This window comes from Corvus hawaiiensis, chromosome 10 (assembly GCF_020740725.1).
Source record: "Corvus hawaiiensis isolate bCorHaw1 chromosome 10, bCorHaw1.pri.cur, whole genome shotgun sequence".
NCBI lineage: Eukaryota > Metazoa > Chordata > Aves > Passeriformes > Corvidae > Corvus > Corvus hawaiiensis.
Window position 1 is genome coordinate 15,188,554 of NC_063222.1, and position 19,505 is coordinate 15,208,058.

The window sequence follows — 19,505 nt, forward strand, 5'->3', positions numbered from 1 at the left end:
TAATTTTCTGTTTCCAGTAGTCAAAATTCTATTTATATGACTTCCTATGGTGGTAACATCTCAGGAGTTTCATGTACATGTGATTTTTTTTCTTCAGGATTTTTCAGATCTAAGTGAGACTAGTAAAAAACCTAATGGCTTCTAAGGAAAAGATACTACTGCTGGTGTAACTCACAACACAAACATGAGCACAAGTCATATACAGTTCTTAGTAATTCTACTGCAGAATATTTTCAGGGGAGTGGTTCCACTTAATGACATTCTAACAAAAATATGAAGAATATTAATTTTTTCCAATGGAAATAAATCCTTTCTTTTCTCCTCTGTAAAACAAGACACTCCCCATATTTCTATTGCTCCTGTGCTGTACATCCACTGAGAATGACCTGTTATTCTGCAATCTCTCATGTATTTTACAGAGTCAACTTTGCTATTCATCTCATGCAACTGCAGCCAATCTTGGCTGCCAGGTGAAACACGATGTTGAAACAGAGAAGCAGCCTCAAAGAAGTACAAGCTCTCAAACCGTGAATGGCTTTGTGGATCAAAACCAGCATTTTGAATTACACCTGGAAATGAAGAAGAGAGCGGCAAAGTCCCCAGAGCGCAGATGCAAGGACAAGAAGGAGGAGTGGTGGCAGGGCCGGTGGTCCCACCCTTGTCTGCTGAGGCTTTTGCAGGTTGGCTCTGAGCACATCAGATATGATTGGGAGCAGCTGCAAACTGAGCCCAGTGCAGTGGTCCCAATACATTCCAGATGATGAATATGATGCAGACTTACTGGAAGGAAAATATATTTCTGAAGAGAAAAACAATTACTTCTCAAAGCAAGACAATGAAGCTGAACCGACAGTACGTGGGCATAAAATAGAACAGAACTTTTGGGCAATGGCTTTAACTTCTAATAAATCACCCACCTGGAGATCCTTTTGCAAGTGAGTTTCGATGTATCAGACCCCAAATATTTTCAGAGGTACATAAAGTTGAAAAATTATGCATTTAAACCTTGATTTCTCCCCAAAGGGACAAATACTTTGTTGTGTCATAGCCTCCAATTTTCATCTTAGCAGAAAGGTGCCTTTGCCACTCCAAACAACACGTGGGCTCTCTCACGGAAGTTATGTAAAAAAGGCTTGGAAACACCACTTGATACAGTGGGTTTCACTGTCTGAGTCTTCAGAGGGGACTTGAACGAAATTTGCAAAAACATGTCAAAAGTTAAGTGGCGAAAATCAGCTTAAATGCCTAATTTTAATTTTGTTTGTTCTCTTTGTTGTTTCATTGTGGTGGGAGGGAAGAAGCTGTCTTTTTTCTCCCTGTCCTTTCATTTTGTTTGGGAGAAAATGGATGTTGGTGAAAAGAAGAGAGCTCTGGCAGGGACGGGAAAGAGGTTGTTTATTCTGTTTTGTTTTCTTTAGAAAGGGGCAACTCTTCTAAAACTGGTGATGATCCAGTTAAAGGGGGACTCCGGGTGGGGAAGAGAAAAGAAAACTAATAATCAGCCTCTAAATGACAAGTTTTCTCTTGAACAAAAGAGCAACAGGAGGCAGTGCAGGCAGGGGGTCAGTGCCCAGGGGTAATGTGACCAAAACAATGGCTGGAGAATGTGTGAAGCTTTTGCCACTCCAGAAACTGCTGCCCCAGTGCCTTCACTGAGGGACTGCAAGGACCAAACCTGATCCAGCGCTGGGCAATGTGTGGTGCCACTTCTGGAGTCCTCCAAATTGTAGGCAATGATTGACTGTGGGTAATGGAAAAAAGAATTGAAGGCTTGCGAGAGAATCCCCCTCAGTTCTGAATGACATGTATGATTGAACAGCCCCAGCCAATAAAGCAGAGCCCCTGCCAGCAACGGGGCTAAAGGTGGGGTTTAAAGTGACTTCAATTAAAGATGGAGACTGCTTGGCAGTGTCTGTGCTTCTCTTGCACTTGGTTAATTGTCTGTTGGGGAAAGCCAGCGGTGCTGGATAAACTGAAGCGAGGTGATTTTAAAGTATTATGAGCGTTCACGCGGAAGTTCATTCTGGTTTAGACTAAATTGGTTTTAATTTCAATTCATGTAACTTCTGTGTAGACGGGGCCTATGGCTTGCCATTTCGCAGCAATGGTGAATTTATAGCATATGTGCTCCAAATGGACTATCATGGAAATTCTCCTGGTATTTGCTCCAAGTCCAGTTCCAGCTGTCGGTGGAGATGGAGGAGCAGAATAGACCACTCACATGGCCTCCCATGTAATGCAGATTGGATCTATTGTCAGTCAGATGGACTGGTGGTGTGGGAGCAGTGTGAAGCCAGTTCTTTCACTACATGGTGTGTAAAGCAATGAGGCAGACAAAAGCTGGATTTAAATTAGGGAATATTTCTGCCAGATTTCATTCTCTGAAGCAGAAAAATAAAACACTTAATATGTCTGGCAATGTTTATTCTGTGCACAGTGTTTTAACTGATCATAAAAGAAAAACTACGTGTGAACATTATCTAGCAACTTCATCATATTCTGAGGAGATGAGAGAGTATGATTCCACCATGGTTTGAAAAAGTATTAGATTTAGAAAGTGGATACAATATGGCAAGAAAACAAGGTGGCAAGAGGAAAAGAAAAAAAAAAGGTTCCTTTTGATTAGGTAGGAATTACCAGTTATAATCAGCAAAATTCTTTCTGCCCCAAAGGCTCCATTTTGAAAGTCCTTGGTGTCCTCAGTGTCCTGATCAATGGCCAGAGGCTTCCCACTTTGCCTTCTTGCTGCTTATTCAAAGGAAAGAAAGATCTGAATGGTTGGAAAATATATGTGCTGCTCATGCACTAACTGCATGTGCATGAAAATAAAAGAATTCCTTGCCTGGGCACTGTGGGTATCTGTGCTGATAAGGAGGTAGTAACTCTCATTGCATGCATATTGGCCCTTTGAAGATTTGGCCCTGAATTCTGCTGGTGAAGTATTTTCCATGACTTTTCCACTGTATCTTCTTAGATACAGTGCTCCAATCATCCAATACCTTGACAGAAATAGAAGACACTGTTAAAAATAATTCAAAGAAATAATACAAGACCATTTTTAATTCCAAATGATTGAAAGAGCAAGTATCAGCTACTGTGTATGAAAACATAGTTGTGTAATCCAAGGAGGAAGACTGTCAAGAATAACAACTTTGTAACTGGATTTGGAAAAATAAACAATTCTTTCCTTTTTTGCATAATAAATGTGGTGTGGGGAGCAAAACCCAACATTTTATGAATGCTGTTATGTATTTTTATTTCTACTGGTTTAAAACAGCATTTGCTTCTTGAAATTAAATGGAATCGGATTGAGGTTTGTCCTTTTAGAGCCTTGTCTGGTACAAAGTAATGCATTGAATACCCTATTAATATTGCAATTTTTCTATTATGCATTGAAATTCTCATATTGCAAGTTGCTGGGGCCCTTGATATTTCACAAATTTGGGATCATTAAGGATGTTTTCCATGTCAGAGCTATACTAATTGTGACTGTGTTGATGACATCCACCATTCTACTTAAATTGAAAATTGCTGCTTACTAAAGATGTTGGACCCTGAGCTTAAGTCCTTGGTGACTGATTTGATTAGTCCATTTGAGTGAGAACAGGGCAACACAGGGGCTATGTTAATGGAACTTAAACAATAGGCCATCACTAATCAGAGACCTCAAGGTTGAAGTGAGGTTAATTGTTATGCGGGTGGTATTTGAAAAGAAGTGTTGACTGGTGTAATGCACTATGGGACTGTAGCATTTGAACATGCAGCCCTAAGGCCAGAGGTTTTGTTTAGTTTCCCAATGAAATTTAAAGCTACATTATGTACATCTCTAAACAACAGCCTATATGCTACTGCCTTTTGATACATCACAAGAGCAACAACTAATTGATAACAGAAATGAGCCCGCAGGCACAAAATTCAGATCCAAATCTGGTACTGGATTCTAATCCCTTTCTAAACTTGGTGAGGTGGGAATTGATTGAGTTTTGATTAAGCCCTTCATGAAATGCACATTCAAGATTCAAATGACTGCCCCGCCCCCCAAAGTTTAGGATATTCTAAATTCAGTTTTAGTTTAGTCCTAGAGTGCACATTTGGTGGAAACATATGAGCTGACAACTACAATGTCAATGCAAAAACATTTTGGCATAATTGGGAAGAACTGTTATTGATATTGCTGTGCAGACAAGGATTTATATCTCAACATGAGGGGCACAAGTACTAGCTAGATTTCTGAAGAAATGCAGCTTGTATGAAAATATTGGTATTTCATCCTTCCAGAAACTGTGAACCCGTAGAGATGAAGTCTCAAACTTTGTGAAAATAGCCTTAAAAGGCACAGAGATTCTTAGTGATCCCACTGAAGGGAGGCTGCAGAGTTGGCAGACATTACATGTACTATAGACATTAAATTAGCCTGCAATTCACTGCAATAGAAACAGATCTTGTAAATGGGATTGATACGTGCTTAAGCTCCTTAGAACTCCATTTCATGTGGTTCACAGGACTTATTTTTAATTAAATAGAGTTTGGACCTCTGGCTTGAATGCCTCCACTGCACATGTGATATAAAATTTTCTGTAAGGAATGTATTAGCTGTGCACTGGAAGACTGGCTGATGGTGCAGCCCTCCTGGTTGTGACCCAAGTACCACTTTGGTGCTGGAGTATGGCTTTAGGCTTAGTTTTCTCCAGAGGAATCTGCTTTGCAACCACAGACTGGTGGATGAAGTTACTCTGGTGTGAATGCTTTCAAGGAAATTAATGAGATGAGAAAGAAAAACAACCAAACTGGGGCAGTGTGCAGTGAGGGAAGGGGAACAGCTCCAGAATCATTCAGAAATAAATATGACTATTTTTTCTTACAAAACATGGAAAATAATGACAAAGACAAGGGGACATGAGGTGGTACAGGTGGGAACAAGACACTTCTTCCTTCTTTTGCTATAAATCAACCAACCTTTTTTTTTCAGAATACAATGTTTTTTAGGAAAACAAATTTTCCATTTTTTTTGCATGTAAAGTGGCACCAGAGGAGGGGCAGGGAGAATGTGCTGAAACACATAAAAATTTAGCATGAGCATGGGAAATGTAAGGACATTTTAACACAATCACATAAGGAATTTACAAGGTCCTAAGTCATGAATAAGTGCCTTATTCACAGGAAGCCAATATTTTGATGTATTCCCATGGCAGAAACAAAATGATGGGCAAGAAATGGACAGACACATTATACACACTCCAGTTGTCCTTTGCAGTCAATGCTTTTCCTTAAAAAGAATCCTTTCTCTATTTTCATTTCTTCTATCTAAATAATCACTCCTCCCAAGCATACCCAACATTAGCAAAGTCTTTCCAATGTGATCAGAAGAGTTACTGGGTGCTGTAGACAGAGCAGCTGGGGGCCTTGCAAAAACCACTGATTCAAAGTATTTTAGCATAGTATCCCACACACCAAATAACTACTTAAATGAAAGTTTAATTGCAGCCCCTAGGGAAGGATGGAGGAAGGGTCAAACTGTTAGACACATGTGCTTTGTTCTTTGTAACAAAAGCCTTTGAGGGTAAGTAAATGAACTCTGAAAAATAAAATGAAGTTGTGTTTGGTGTTTTGGATATCGACTATATGGGAGGAGGGCGCACAAAAGGAAACAAGGAGCAAGTTAAAAAAAAGCAGTTTGTTATCTACGGCACCATGTACATTTGCATTAAAAATCCCAGCAGTGTTCGAACTACCTGCTTATATTGTACTCTGGGAACTTTCAGGGCTCAGGGTTAATCTGGCAGGGATTTGTTTACTCGCCTGTATATTACTGCAGCCATTGCAATGTTTAAAAATAATCATGTGTTTTGGATAGTGTCTGAAGCTCCACACTTCCATAAGGACAGAATGTGCTCAAAGCTGTATAGATGCAGAAATCGGGTCCTATTCTCAAAGAGCTGAATGTTCACAAAAGGACCCTGCAGCCGACAGGTGGTTGCAGACTGGTTTTTCTCAACAAGCATCCAGTCCAGCCAAGCGTGCTCTACTGAAGATTTGTCCCATTGAAGTCAGATGAGAGTATTTTCAAGTTCAAATGAGCTTGAAAATTGCAAAGGACATTTCTCACTGTGTGGAGGCACTTTTTTCCTGAAAAAAGAGAGCAGAACTGTGCCTCCTGAAGACATGAAATCCTTCTCTCCTGCATAAGGCAGGCAGTATGAAGAATGAGGAGGAAATGCATGTGGCAGAACAGGTGGCTTGTTCTCATTGGGATTAAATCTTTCAGGTCTGCCTTTTGCTTTGGAAACTACCCTTGCTTTCCATTCACATGGCCTCAGGGTGAGTCTGTCTTCCGTTTCTCTGTGGTGCTGTGAATTATCATTCTAAATATCATTAGTGTTCGAGTTTCTTCCACACCTTTTCACTCTGCCCACAAGTCACTGAGCTGACTTTCACAGGGACGTTAAGGAGAATTTGGGCTTGGTTATCTGATCAAGTGCCACTAATTGAACAACTATGGAGATGCCAATTAAATCTCTTTGGAATGTATTATGAGTTCCAGTCCCTCTATTTATGCAATTCCACTCATTTGGCTTTAAAGATGTACACAAACAAGTGTTATCCATGGCAACTGATGGAATAAATAGACTTTCTTTCGAGCTTGGAACTTTCCTAACTTTATAACATACAACAACCCCAATGCCAGAGCTTGAATTCAGAAAGCTCCCTGTAAAAAAGAAATTCTTATGGCTACCCTCTGTTGGGCTCCCTTATTTTAAATGCAAAATTTGGGTTCTAAGTTTGTATTCCAGCAGTTTAACCACTGTTCCCCTGGCAATGAGAGAGGTACAAGCCATCTGCCATTGTTATGAACTGTGGCTGTTTTCACTCCAGCCCTGTCACTCCAGCCTTTAATCTCACTCAGCTTTCAGATGTGGGGATACCCATCTCTTTGCCAGGAAAGGTTTCTGGAGCTGTCAATTCACTATCTAGGTCCATCTCATTACAATGTGAACTCCAGCCTCAGCCAGAGCTCCCATGGGATTCAGGGGGAGATCTGATAGTGCTGAATAACTGCATGGCTTGGCCCATGTGCTCATGCCAAAAGGGTGACAAGAGGCTCATGCCAGAAGTTATGGTCCCCTTTTACCTCATGTTCTTTTGCAAAAAGCTTCAAAATAGAATAATTTAAGTTTTACAGATATCAGAAGTTTATTTAAGGATTTACTTTAATTTGGGGACAATCAAAACTTTCAGTAGTGTTGCATCTTTTAAAAAAAACAACAATAACTTAAGAAAGATCCTTCTGATTCACAGATGAGCTCTCAGTTTCCTCAGTGCACCACTCACCAGAACTTTGATTCATTATCCAATGTCAGTAAAAGCTTTCAGATGTTTTAACTTACTAAATATAAAAATTATTCTCTCAGATCTAGATACCTTTTGTGAGGCTGGTTTTGGCTGAATCATCTTATTTTTATACCACAATCAACACAATCCCAGTAATGAAATAATTTTTAGCTGCTGACTTGCATTTGTTGTTACTTTCTTCTGTCTCATATGTCTGTGTTTCCAGGTAATAGAAAACCCCTCACTAAGCAAGCCAAGTTAAAAAACCCCCAAGGTTTTCAAATCATCCTTCAAAGATACTGTTTATATCCCCAAATTGCAATCTAAAAACTAAACAAACTTTTCCCTGAGGTGAAATAAACTCACACTGGACAACAGACATTGCTAAACACTCCAGTGTGCCTGCTATATGGCCAAAGTGTTTATTCAACAGAAGCTTGGACGACAGCCACCACATCAATGTCACAGCCTCTCAGCACATGCGAAGAAAATACATGTGATACATAGCAAATTAGGTGTCCTGCTCTAGAAGGAGTGGAATGGGATTGATTTGCCACTTTTAGCAATGCTCTTTTACTGTCAGCTTGGCTTTGAGAAAAGCATTAAAGATTCTTGTCACAGATGTTTCTTTCATAAACTGTTGTGGGAGAATGACATTCTGCAAAAATGGTTTACTACTCTGCTTTCTTCTCCTGGGAAAACAAAGTGCGCTAGTCAGCCCAGCCAAATGGGCTCAAGGAACGCTCTTCAGTTATACCACAATAGCATTAAGGATCATGACATTTACAGAGCTGATCTTAGAAGCTCTCTTGGCAAATGTACAGTGTAGAGGTATTTATCCAAAGTGTGTGCCATTGAGGTTTTCTTTTTTTTTTTGTCTCACATTAGTTCAGTGGGGTAAAACTGGCCGGTTGGGTGTTCAAAACAGGGAAGATAAAAAGGACTGAGCTTACACACCATGTATTAAGTGAATGGTTCACACTGCATTTGAGTAATTAATCACCTTTAAACAAAGCAAAAAAAAAAAAAAAAAAAGAGGGAAAGGGAAAAAAGAGGGAAATCTACGACAGTAGTCAGTAGTTAACATATGAAGGCTCACTGGAACTTACTCAAAGTTAGTGGATTGCATAAAATATAGCTGTGAGATGAAATCACTTTTTAGATCACAGAGTAAGTCTTTGACGAAGGAAGCATCATTTTAATTGGTTATATATAGGCAAGAGAGATGGGAGAAGGGAAAGACAATGAATCTATTATTTTTAGGTCATAAAGTTTACTTGAAAACATTTTGAGAATGAAAATTTTCTTACTAAAAGTCAAAAGGTTTTGTATGAGTATTTGCTATGCCGTAAAAAGGGGTTACTATAGCAACAGCAACATCATATAGAATCTATGACTTCTAAAGCACTTTCTGGAGAGAACAAGTTATCCACATGTCACATTAATTTTCATACTTTATATAAAGTTAAATAAGCAAAAAAATCCTATAGTGTCCAGGTTTTTCTCCTTTTTCAATGTTTACTTGAAGCAATGTTTTTTTCCTTATGCAGGCCTGTATTTGCACAATAGATTAAATTCAAAGGTTTTGGTGTTTCAAATGTACCCCTTGTTGTTCTTTGTACAGCTCTCTGAGTTACTGAACTAATTCCTGCTAGAATAAAACACCACTAGGGGTACGTGAAAGAAATTCCAAGTTTGCTGTGATTATGAGCAGGATAACAGCTTTGCAGAAAGGAGCATCCCTTTGTGTTTGAACAGCCTCAGCACAAACCTCAACATGTGATCCTGGGCTGCCCAGAATTGCTGCTGCTGAGCAAAGGCCATTGCTGGAGTGAGTGTGCAGAGGGAGAGGGAGTAGAGGTTTGCAGCTTCTCTCTTTCTCTTTTCCCAGGGCAGTGCTTAAATAACATCATCATTAATAGTGCCAAAGTGCCCGAGGCTTGATATAGGAAAAAATACTTGTTAAAATAGGCGTGTTTTGGGCAACAGCAAAAGAAGTCTATCTATAGTTACTACAGGCCTAGCAGCAAGGTAAATACTTAGAGGTGGGGTGTTAGGAAGTTGTTGTACAGGTTTAGTGCAGTGTTGCATAGGTATGTGATAAGTTGATGAGACTTGATTTTGCCAGTAAGACAGTCTAGCACACATCCATTAAAATAAGTGGTTAAAAAAAGGTGATTCAAAGTTTTTAGAAGAGAAAACTTATTGGAAGTCATTCTTTCCCTGCCCCACCAGGTGGAAGTCCCAAAGGGACCTCACTGTACTCCATCTTCCAGCATGGTACAGGTCTCCATCACCAGCTTTCTCAAAGAGTATCTTTCTTTCTACAAGCAGATGTGGTTTGTCTTGTTTTTGAAGGTACTGCCTGGTGTCCTAGAAAAAGGACAATAATAGACAGATTTTATTTAATTTGAAGCTGTGACCATGTGGTCCTGTCATTATGAACACAGTTATACTGAAAATATGTGTTTTAGTTTCTTAGCTGGCTTGATTCCCAGATTGCAATGTGGTAAGACTTTTGATTTGAGATATTAATCAAATGACAAGAATTTCATGCAAGACTAGCTTCTATAGAGGGCCCGTGTAATCTATATCTTTCTTTTCTACACCATTAATGTATTCAGGGGAGCCACTTTTTTTTCTCCATCTAAATGTCAACAAGTCTGATTAAGTGTAAGCAAGAAATCAGTGTTCCTTCTTCAGTAGTATCTCAGCGCAAAGAGGACTTTCCAGAGGAGACAGTGTCATCACTTTCAGACAGACTCTTCCCCAAAACCAGCACTTCTGGAATTCTGTAGCAGCTCAAGACCGACTTTCAGACTGGGATAAGGATAATTCCCTGGCTGCAGCCCACAAAAACTAGCCGTGGTGAAAATTCCCCAGCCTGAAAATCGGTCTATAAATGCCTATGAAATAGTTTCAGTGCACACGGACACAGTTCCTGGGGAGCAACAGCAAACAATAGCCCACGTCCTGTCCGTGCCTCTGCTGGGGGCAGAAAGAGCCAAACGAGCGTGTTCACTGCTCCTGCCGCACGCACTCATGAGATAACAGCTGACAGTATCTGACAAGCTGCAATCACAAGTACCCCCCAGCACATCGATCAGGCCCTGGGTGACTTTGCCATGGGAGGACGGGCACCATGGCTCCTGTGTCTGTGAGCTGGGTGCACCTGGTGTCACACGTGGCAGGGAGCTGCCCAAGCACCACGTGCCTGCACCAGGGCTTTGCCCCATCGCCCGAGCATGAGGCATGGGTCCTTTCAGAAAAAAACTCCCAAGGAAGTGCTGAATGGTTAAAATATGTTACATGTGTTTCTGTGGAAAAAAAAAAGAAAAAAGGAAAAGGATAAGACTAGAGGCTCGGTTAGTGAGCAGACCTATCTGGTGATGTGAAAGCTGTTAAAGCTGGATTTCTCCACGAACATCAGGGATAACACCAGGCTCTAAAAACCAAGGAAACAAAATGCTAGCATACTGCTGTTGACAAACCTGCAAGAAACTGAATCACTATTAAGAAGTCCCTTTTCCTGCCCCATTTTTTGATTTTTCATATAGTCTTCCCTTATCTATATAGTGTCATTTCCTCAAAAAAAATTTGAATGGGACCGTCTATCTTAAAAAGTGCTTGAAATTATTTTGTTGAATTAGTGATACAAAACAGACACTGCTTGTCTGAAATTTCTTTCCTGGTGCTGCTATTTTGTCAGGTAACAGAAAGGGGAGAAAATAGCTATTTGAAGGCTCTTGACTGATGTCACCACTGAAAATAATGCAGGAGCATCTAAAATAATCTCAGTACAAATATCTGTCTGGTTGCTTTTTTTTATTAGTTTATTCCATATCACCATTTTGTCTTCAGATTTATATTTGGTTAGCACTTAACATAACATATGATGTTGATAGAAAATTCTGATCCTTCATTTAGAAAAACAGTGTCTATTTTTACATAAATTAAAATGAATTCTGCAAAAACATTGAAAATATCCACAGATGTTGTAAATTGTCTTTAATGAAGTTCATAAACTTGAATTAAAGTCCCAAGTGGCTGTGTAGTTTGTCTACAGTCATCCCTCTTTCTGCCTCTGAATGTTTATTCAGGAGGGATTTTCCTGAAGGTAACATTCAGTAACAAATATTCTTTATCTGAAGGCCCAAAATTCACATACTGGCCTGAAGATCACTCCTTGTAATAAATTGCTCATTATTAGACATTAATTATTTATTTTTTTTTACAAGTTCCCTTCTTGCAGTCTGTCTACATAAACAGCAGAATGTGAATTTAAAGAAACACATGAGGAAACAGATACAAATACCCAGCGGTTGGACTTTGAAAGCTCTGTACTTGTTTACAGACTTACCGCTGACTCAGAGAAGAATAGACTGGGGGAAAAATTGCCTGTGCATAGATTTTCTTTCAAAACAGAGAGAATAAGGGATAAATACAGCTGATAAATTGTTCACAATGAATGATGTAAATATACATTTACCTCAACAGTATTATCTTCATCGTTAATGAAACCAGATTTCAGGGTTTTGTGTCACTTATGTGTGCCTTTTGCTTTCCGTAAAGCACTCACTACATGGCTGTTGAGTCTAATGCTAGCTGCAAAACCAGCATAAACTCATAAATGATAGACATCTATATTGTAATGAAAAGGTCCAACCAATTGATGAGTGGGCATAATGCCATTCAAGCAGATGGGTCTGAACAGCAGCAGCCAAAACATCAAGTAAGTCCATCAAACGGAGATGTTGAGGCTGGGTACATTTCACAGCCAGGAACATTGAATGTTAAGACTGTGTAATTAGCAGAATATGACACTATTAAACCAGCTCTGGGCTGGATTAATTTGGAAAAATCTAATAAATACCTTCCACATTATGGAAGGGAGGGCCTGAAAAGATGCCTGCCTTTACTAGGATATGACAGATGGAAGTCAGGATTTCCAACTTGGGAGTTTGAGGTTTCCCTTTCAAGCAGATTCATAGCACAGTGCTGTATTTAGATATTTCCAAGGCTATATAAGGGCAAACCCTTGCTTGCCTAAAATACATGGCATGATACTGTTATGGAAGAGGCTTCTTCCCACAGGAAGGTCACACCTAACAAGAACAAAGCTCTTGCTCCTGGCTAACATTTGCAGAATAGCAAAGTGTCTGAACACAGCTTTTAGTGATTAAAGGTTAACTTAATATAAATCATGATTTAGTCATCCAATAAGAGAGTTAAAACAAGAAAATGTGACTTTAGCTAAATGAATTGTGAAAATTATATCTGATAAACCCTTCAGGAATTCAAATTATATTTCAGTTCCATAAATTTGCTGCCCCGGAAACTGCAAATTACTCTGCTTTTCTAACACAAAACATATTTTCTATGAGATTAATGGGAAATGTGCATTGTTTATAATAACTCAGATTTCATAAATTAGCAGTGATCATATTTTGGTTTCCATTTGCATGCTTAGTTTTTATGCTTCCCAGGGACACAGAGAAAACTACTGCTCAGATACTGGCCAAAATGGCAAAGACATGCACAGTTACTTTGAAATTGCCACCCTGCCAGAGTTCTTTCTTGGAATGGGAGCTTTGGACTATGCTTGTGGCTTTCCTGGAGAGGCACTGGGAGAAACAGTCTCAATGATACCTCCCCCTGCTGCACTGTCCAGCAACAAATCCCAAGGCCTTAATGAGTGAGTTATAGTGAAACCCTATGGAAAAATCATGAGTGGTAAACTGAAGAGTGCTTTTAAGAAGAAATGTAGTGCCCAGAGTGTATTGGTCAGACTGGAGGAACCAGAGCCTTGTGTGCAGTCACAGAACCTCACCGTTGCTGGAATAGCTGCAGCATGACGGAGAAGTTGCGCAGGTGGAGTGATGTGATGGGTTCATACAAACGCTCCAGGAAGAACAGCAGGCCATGGGTTGCCTTGATGAGGGGCAATGTGTCAGATGAGTGGATATTCTCTGTGGGATGGGCAACACACTGGATGAGAGTTGAAGGGTCAGGGTGAGAAGGAGGTCAGTGATGGTGTCATCATGGTGGTAGTGCATTGCAGGCCAACCAGGCGTGGTAAAGGTCTGAAGTGCAGATCAGAATCCAACATTTTCCACTAACACAGGAGATCTGTGTGCTGCTACATGGAAAGGGAAGAGGTCTCAGGCACTCTGAGTCATAAAGTAGACCTCTTTTTCCCTCTATGACCAGTTCCTGACAGAGTGTGGTCCTCTGGCCAAAGAGTGTAGCCAGACCAACTGATGAGGGGGTTGCAACGGATGCTTGTTCTGGCTGCCCTGAGAAGTTGCTGAAGAGTGAGGGACATGAGCTACACTGAGAACTAAAAAGGCATCATTACTAAGAACAGCAGCAAAAAAACAAATACAAAAAAACCCAAAGAAGTTTATTCCTCTTTATGTTTTAATGCCTTCCTCCTCCACCCCCAACATTTATATATATCCTTAGTCATTTAATAGGCTTATAATGTCACCATGGGAAAGCAAGAAGATACAGCCACAGTGCACATTAATAGACCACTAATCACAAAACAGCAAGAGTTTGGTTGACCTGAGGATATTCCAGCAAATGGTGAATATTTACATTTTTCATTATTTGTATGGCATTATGTTCACATGTAATTTTCAGAAGCAAAAGCCAAATCCCGGTGTGGCCCTAAAATGACCTGTTGAAAATGAATTAACAAGGCTGCTCTCAAAGGTGGTTCACAATTTAAAGTGGGATGTGACAAAAACAAACCTAGCACAGCATGATGCAGTCTTTATGGATGATGATATCTTAATATTAGTTTTTCTAGGAACTGGAAGCTTGAGAAAGCAGAGAAAAAAAAAAATTAAAATTTACACTACCTTGTTTAATTTGCACTACATTGTAGATGGAGATGAGGTGGTGAGGGCAAACCACTCTTAATTTTTTCATCCACTAAACCAGTATAAAACATCCCAAAGAATGCATAATATCATTACTGTAACCATACTGAAGGACATTTAACCTTTGGCTTTCTATTTCCCAGTCTACCTTAGGTATAGTGATATTTTCCTAGTGTTGTTACCCAAACTTATCTTAATAGCTGTAAAGCTTCATTTCATCCGTTGTAGGTTATGCTAATCATGTGGTTTCTTCAAGAAATGTTTCAGCTGACTTATGTAAAAGAGACAGAATAAGGCAGAAAACTAATTTAGAAAAATTTGGAGAAAAGGGAAAACTAATACTAAAAATACAAATTATATAACATACTCAAGATTGCTTTAAGAAATGTATTGGGTAAAACTTTGGATTTTGGCAGGATGATACATGTTTTAAACTGAAACATTGATAAAGCCAGCTTTTATTTTGGATAATTAAGATGCAAGAGTAAACCCCACTAGAAGACAGAATTTCTATCTTCTCAAGACCCAAAACACACAGTTTGCAAAAAGTGGCCTAAGGTCTTCTCTGCTTTACTTGCACAATTCTCTTGAAATCATTAGTGGAGCTTCTATACAGACTGTTTAATATCTGGCTTGTGAAAAATTAGCACTGCCCTTCATTTTTTCATTAAAAAAATACCCAGCTGCAGTTTGTGAGCAGCGTTGTTTGTTGATCTTTGTGGGTTTGGGAGAATTACCTTGCCAGCTATAATCCTGGCACCTGGCTGTATTCCTGGGAGCCACCCCAGGGTCAAAGCCTCTGTTCTGCTCTGGTCTGCCCACCCCTGCCTTTGCCTCCCTGAGGCTCACCTGCCTTGCCCAAACACAGTCTTCAGGACGCAGCTCCTTCTAACGACGCAGGAACATCTCAGCAGAGACTTTCTTTTGAAAATGTTTAGCCACAAGGACACATAGCTGCTCTATCACTTCAATCTTTAACACAAAAAGTGCCTGGTTAGTATTAATGGACCTATAACGAGCAAGAAGTATTGTATGAGCAGAGAAACTCTTTTCTGTGTCTCTGCCTTATTATTTCATTTGTGATAAATAAAATGGGGCTAGCAGCTGAGTTATTCATATGAAGGTTGGAAGAAATATCACTTTTAGTTCCAGAACCCCTGTAGATATTTACGAATTTTACCAAAATATTTTCGTAGATTCCTATTGTTTTTTTACTTAAAAATATGGCAGAACTGAACGAAATGGATAGGTCTCTTTCAAGAATAAAAAAAATTCAATTTCATTGCCCAGCATGTAACATTTTTCTCTGTGTTTCAAATATGCTGTAAAACTAGATCTCCATGTCTTTCTAATAGAGAAACGTAGCACTTTGAAAAAATCACAATAAAATATGAGAAGACTGTTGATGATTCAGCTTTCCATAGTTACGCTGTTATGATATTTTTCTACTTTGTTTGCGTTGTTTTGTTTTCAGCAAGTTTTGCTTTAACTGCAGAGAAAATACAGGCTCTCCAGAATTAACTTGTGCTTTAAATCAAATATGGAATAAAAGCCACATATACAAGGGTGTAGGTATATGGCTGTTAAGCAGATAAATCCCTTCTGCCTTATGTGGTCCAGAGCTGGAGGCCAAGATGACTTTACATTTCCTGTAAAGGTTATTTAGGCTTACTAACACTTTTATCTGAGATCTGATATATCTCCTAACAGGAAACAGCAACAAGCAGGGAGAAAAACTCCTGAAATTATTGATTTCCTTTGTTGGATACTCTGCTATAGGAGCACCCTGATAAACCTTGTCTATCAGAATCTGCTGAGAATTCTTCAGTGATCCATGTTAGGAGTTGCATTTGGACTTTTTCCTAGGTCAGCTTGTTATGGCCTTTCTGTCTAAAGCACAAACTTTTGCATAGTACAGCAGTCTGAGGAGTGGGAAAACATGCTGTTCATATCAAGAAGCAGCAGCTGTTAAGTTTGAATATACCCAGAATTAGCAATACTTTCAGGTCCATAATCTAGTATCTAGGGAAAATTGAGAGTAATCACATTTCTTTTAAAAATCTAAGCATTTTAGAAAGCAAAACCAGTTTCTCTAAAAACACTATGTTTTTACAAACATACTTAAAATTGTTTTCCTGAATCCATGACCTTTTGTATTTGGTGGGAGACACTTATTATCTGCTGAATTTTGATCTAAAATTTAGTAAGTGACATTAAACAAAAAGCATCTGCCTTCACACTTCTCATGAAGTTTCTTTGAATATGAACTCTGTGCTTGCAATGGGTAAAGATGACATTCACTGAATTTTTTATGCAAAGCATAAAGACTCACTTCAAAATATATTTAGTGCTTCATGCAGCCATGTCCTGTTTAAAAATAAAATAAAATGCAAAATCTGGTTTGGGTTTGTGCTTTTAAAAGGGGCAGCTAAAGCAATTGCCTGGATGTTGTAGCCCTGTCTTTACCGAGGCTGGGCAACAGTAAATACAAATCCCACTTCATTATCCCTGCAGTGTCCTCTGAGCTAATAAAACATTATCCAGCAAAATGTGGGCAACCTCCAGACCTACTCTGTCCTTGTCTTTGCTGTGGCTGCCAAGGAGAAAGGCACCTCTTGCCAGCAGTGGTATGAGAGGCCCTTTGGGAAATGATCTGAGACTGCTGGACTTGTTTTCTTTTTGGCTGTTCCAACCTGTACAACCATACCAAAGCACAGCTTCTTAACTTGTCTGGCCTCTTGGTCCAACAGGGGATTAAAGGACTAATAACATTCTTGTTATTTTGAGGTGAATCTTGTGGTGGGTGCTTAGTTAAGAGTTTGTTTTGCCTGAACAGCTGTGGATACTTAGCTGGTTTTCTAGTTATTTTTTTAGCAGTCTGCCTGAGGGTTTACTGTAGGCTGCGTGTTTTCTTTTTGGTGGGCTTTGGGATACCTGCCTGTCCCGGCACTGGGTGGTGCCAATCTCTCCAGCCCTGGTTGCCTGAGCTGGCCCTCCTCTGCGAGCTGCCTGCTTGGCTTTGTGCTGCTTTTCATAGGACTGCCTGGGCTTAGGTTGCTCTGACTGACCATCTGCACCATCTCTCTCCATCAGCAGCTAATTTATTCAAATCTCAAGTAAGCCTTGCTTTGCTTGTAGTTTCTCTTCCATTGTTTCCATCTCCTCTCATTCCTGCACTGATTATTGCTAAGCATTGCACTAGCAGTTGAGAAAACTGGAAGATGCTGCTCTTTCAGAGCCCAGTGAGAAGCAGAGGTTGAGTCCCACTGCTTTAAAGAAACACACAGTCGTTTCCTAGATAACATCAGACAGTCTACTGCCCCAGCATCTCTCCTTGCTAGGGTGTAGTAGCTCCAAAAGGTAGAGAGTTTGGATGAGATACCTATACCAGAAGCCAACGCCAAAAAGAAAAGGTCAGTGGGACAAATAATTAAAAAAGGAGTCAAATTTCATATGGTGTTTTTGTGGAGTTTAAAAATCTACTCGTAGTTTCTAACATATAATACTCCATTATGCATTTAACTGATTACCCAGCTGGTTTTACAGAGAAAACCGCACTGCTGTGTAAACCTGGGAAACGATGAACCTGCTCTTGATTCAAACCTCCAGTCTGAGCAGAGGGGTGATGACTCAGGGAGTGTATGTACATATCAGTCCTTGACTCGGTCCGGGGAAAAAGACGCCTCAATGACATGAATTTTAAAGTGACTGGATGCAAGTTCTCATATCTAGGACCAAAGATTTCTGGGATGGCAAAGTGTGCCCTGGAAGGCAGTGACAGTGAGAGACCTGAGGCCCAGATAAACATGTCCCCATGACATTCAGTGCCATGTACCACAGATGTGGCCTGAGCTATATAGGTCAAACTAAATGACTGCAGTTCTCCTCTTTGTCTCAGGTTCTGTTAACTTGCTACTTGGAATATGAATCTGTTATTGAAATCAGAGGACACTGCATGTTAGCAGCAACAAATACAGAGAGGGGCCAGAACTGTGAAATTTCTGTGGGAAAGGAAAAAAGGACATTTTCCAAATTTTAGTTGAGAGGTCTCTATAATGGAGGACCTTATATCTTCCAGTGTACAGATCAACTTCCTTTAGTTGATTTAGTTGATTTAGTTGATTTAGTTCCAACAGTGCTTTATTTTATGTACCACTGATCAGATGGCTAAGATTACGTGAAGGTCCACAATGGTAACATGGAGATATGAATGCTGCATCCTAGACCTGAAATAGACTACAACCTCTTTTTCTTATTCCCTGTTTTCCTGTATTTTTATTTCCTTACAGGAAGTGGTTTCACTTGAAGTAGGTATTTTTCATATGGCCTTATTTGAAAATTTGATGACAGCGGTAAATCAGGAGACCAAAGGAAGTTTTGAACAAAGGTGCTCAGCATTTTTGTTGATAGTTTGAACTACACATGAATGCACAGACCTTCTTCTCATTTTAAATCAGATAATATTCTTGTATTGGGTGCAGCAACAACTTCCATTGCACTGCAACACCATGTAAGGAAGGATCTGGATATATGTTTATTTCCAGCTCCTAAATGCCATGCAACCTAAGGAAACAACCATGACAAGGAAGTGTTTTTGTGGACAGACCGTGGCCCCAGACTGAAAACAGAGGAAGCTTTTACAGTATACATTTAGTTTTGTGTGTAAACTTTTCAAGACCATTTCAGCCTAATAGTCTGAGCTGCATTACCTCGGAGGGCATTGTCATTAAGACTTAACACACTCGGCTAATAAATTACAGTGATGTAGCAGCTTTTATGTCAAAGGATCCTGAAGTGCTTTACAAACTTTACAGTCCATACATGCATGAATCACTTCACCCACTATTGAGGTATGGCCAGGCCAGGGATAAATTGTGGCAGCTGTTTAACAGCACACAGCAGTTCAACACAATGGGTTTAGGAGAGCAAAGACAACATGCTCTCCCAGTGCCAGTCCAAGTAATTCAGAAGGACAGTGGAGAACACCTTGGGAGAGAAAGGGAGGGATTTCTTCCTCATGGACTAGTGCAAGGCATTGTTACTTGACTTTAGTGTCTTTCATCTTGTACCAAACCTGTTGCGAGAAAGTCTCCTATTTGGGCTAAAAAGTCTGTGAACACACATGTAAGACGTAGGGTCTTGAAACCGTCAAGGAAGTCTGTGTAGGTAGAGTTTTCCTAGCCAAACTGGAGCTAATCAGGATTTAGTGCTGCCTCAGTATGGAAAATACGAAAAATATGCAGTCTTGGTTTAGGCTGTTTTTGCAACTGGGAAACTGAAGGAAAAGCA

General features: G+C 39.8%; 1 long non-coding RNA gene across 3 annotated transcripts in view; it reads left to right on the forward strand.

Annotated features, from left to right (window-relative positions):
* Positions 1–3,224, forward strand: part of LOC125331095 — a 67,759-nt gene extending 64,535 nt beyond the window's left edge. For all 3 annotated transcript variants that reach the window (XR_007205859.1, XR_007205860.1, XR_007205861.1), the window contains one exon: positions 420–3,224. This is a non-coding gene — a long non-coding RNA (uncharacterized LOC125331095). The remainder of the gene's footprint in view (positions 1–419) is intronic.
* Positions 3,225–19,505: the final 16,281 nt, after the last annotated feature.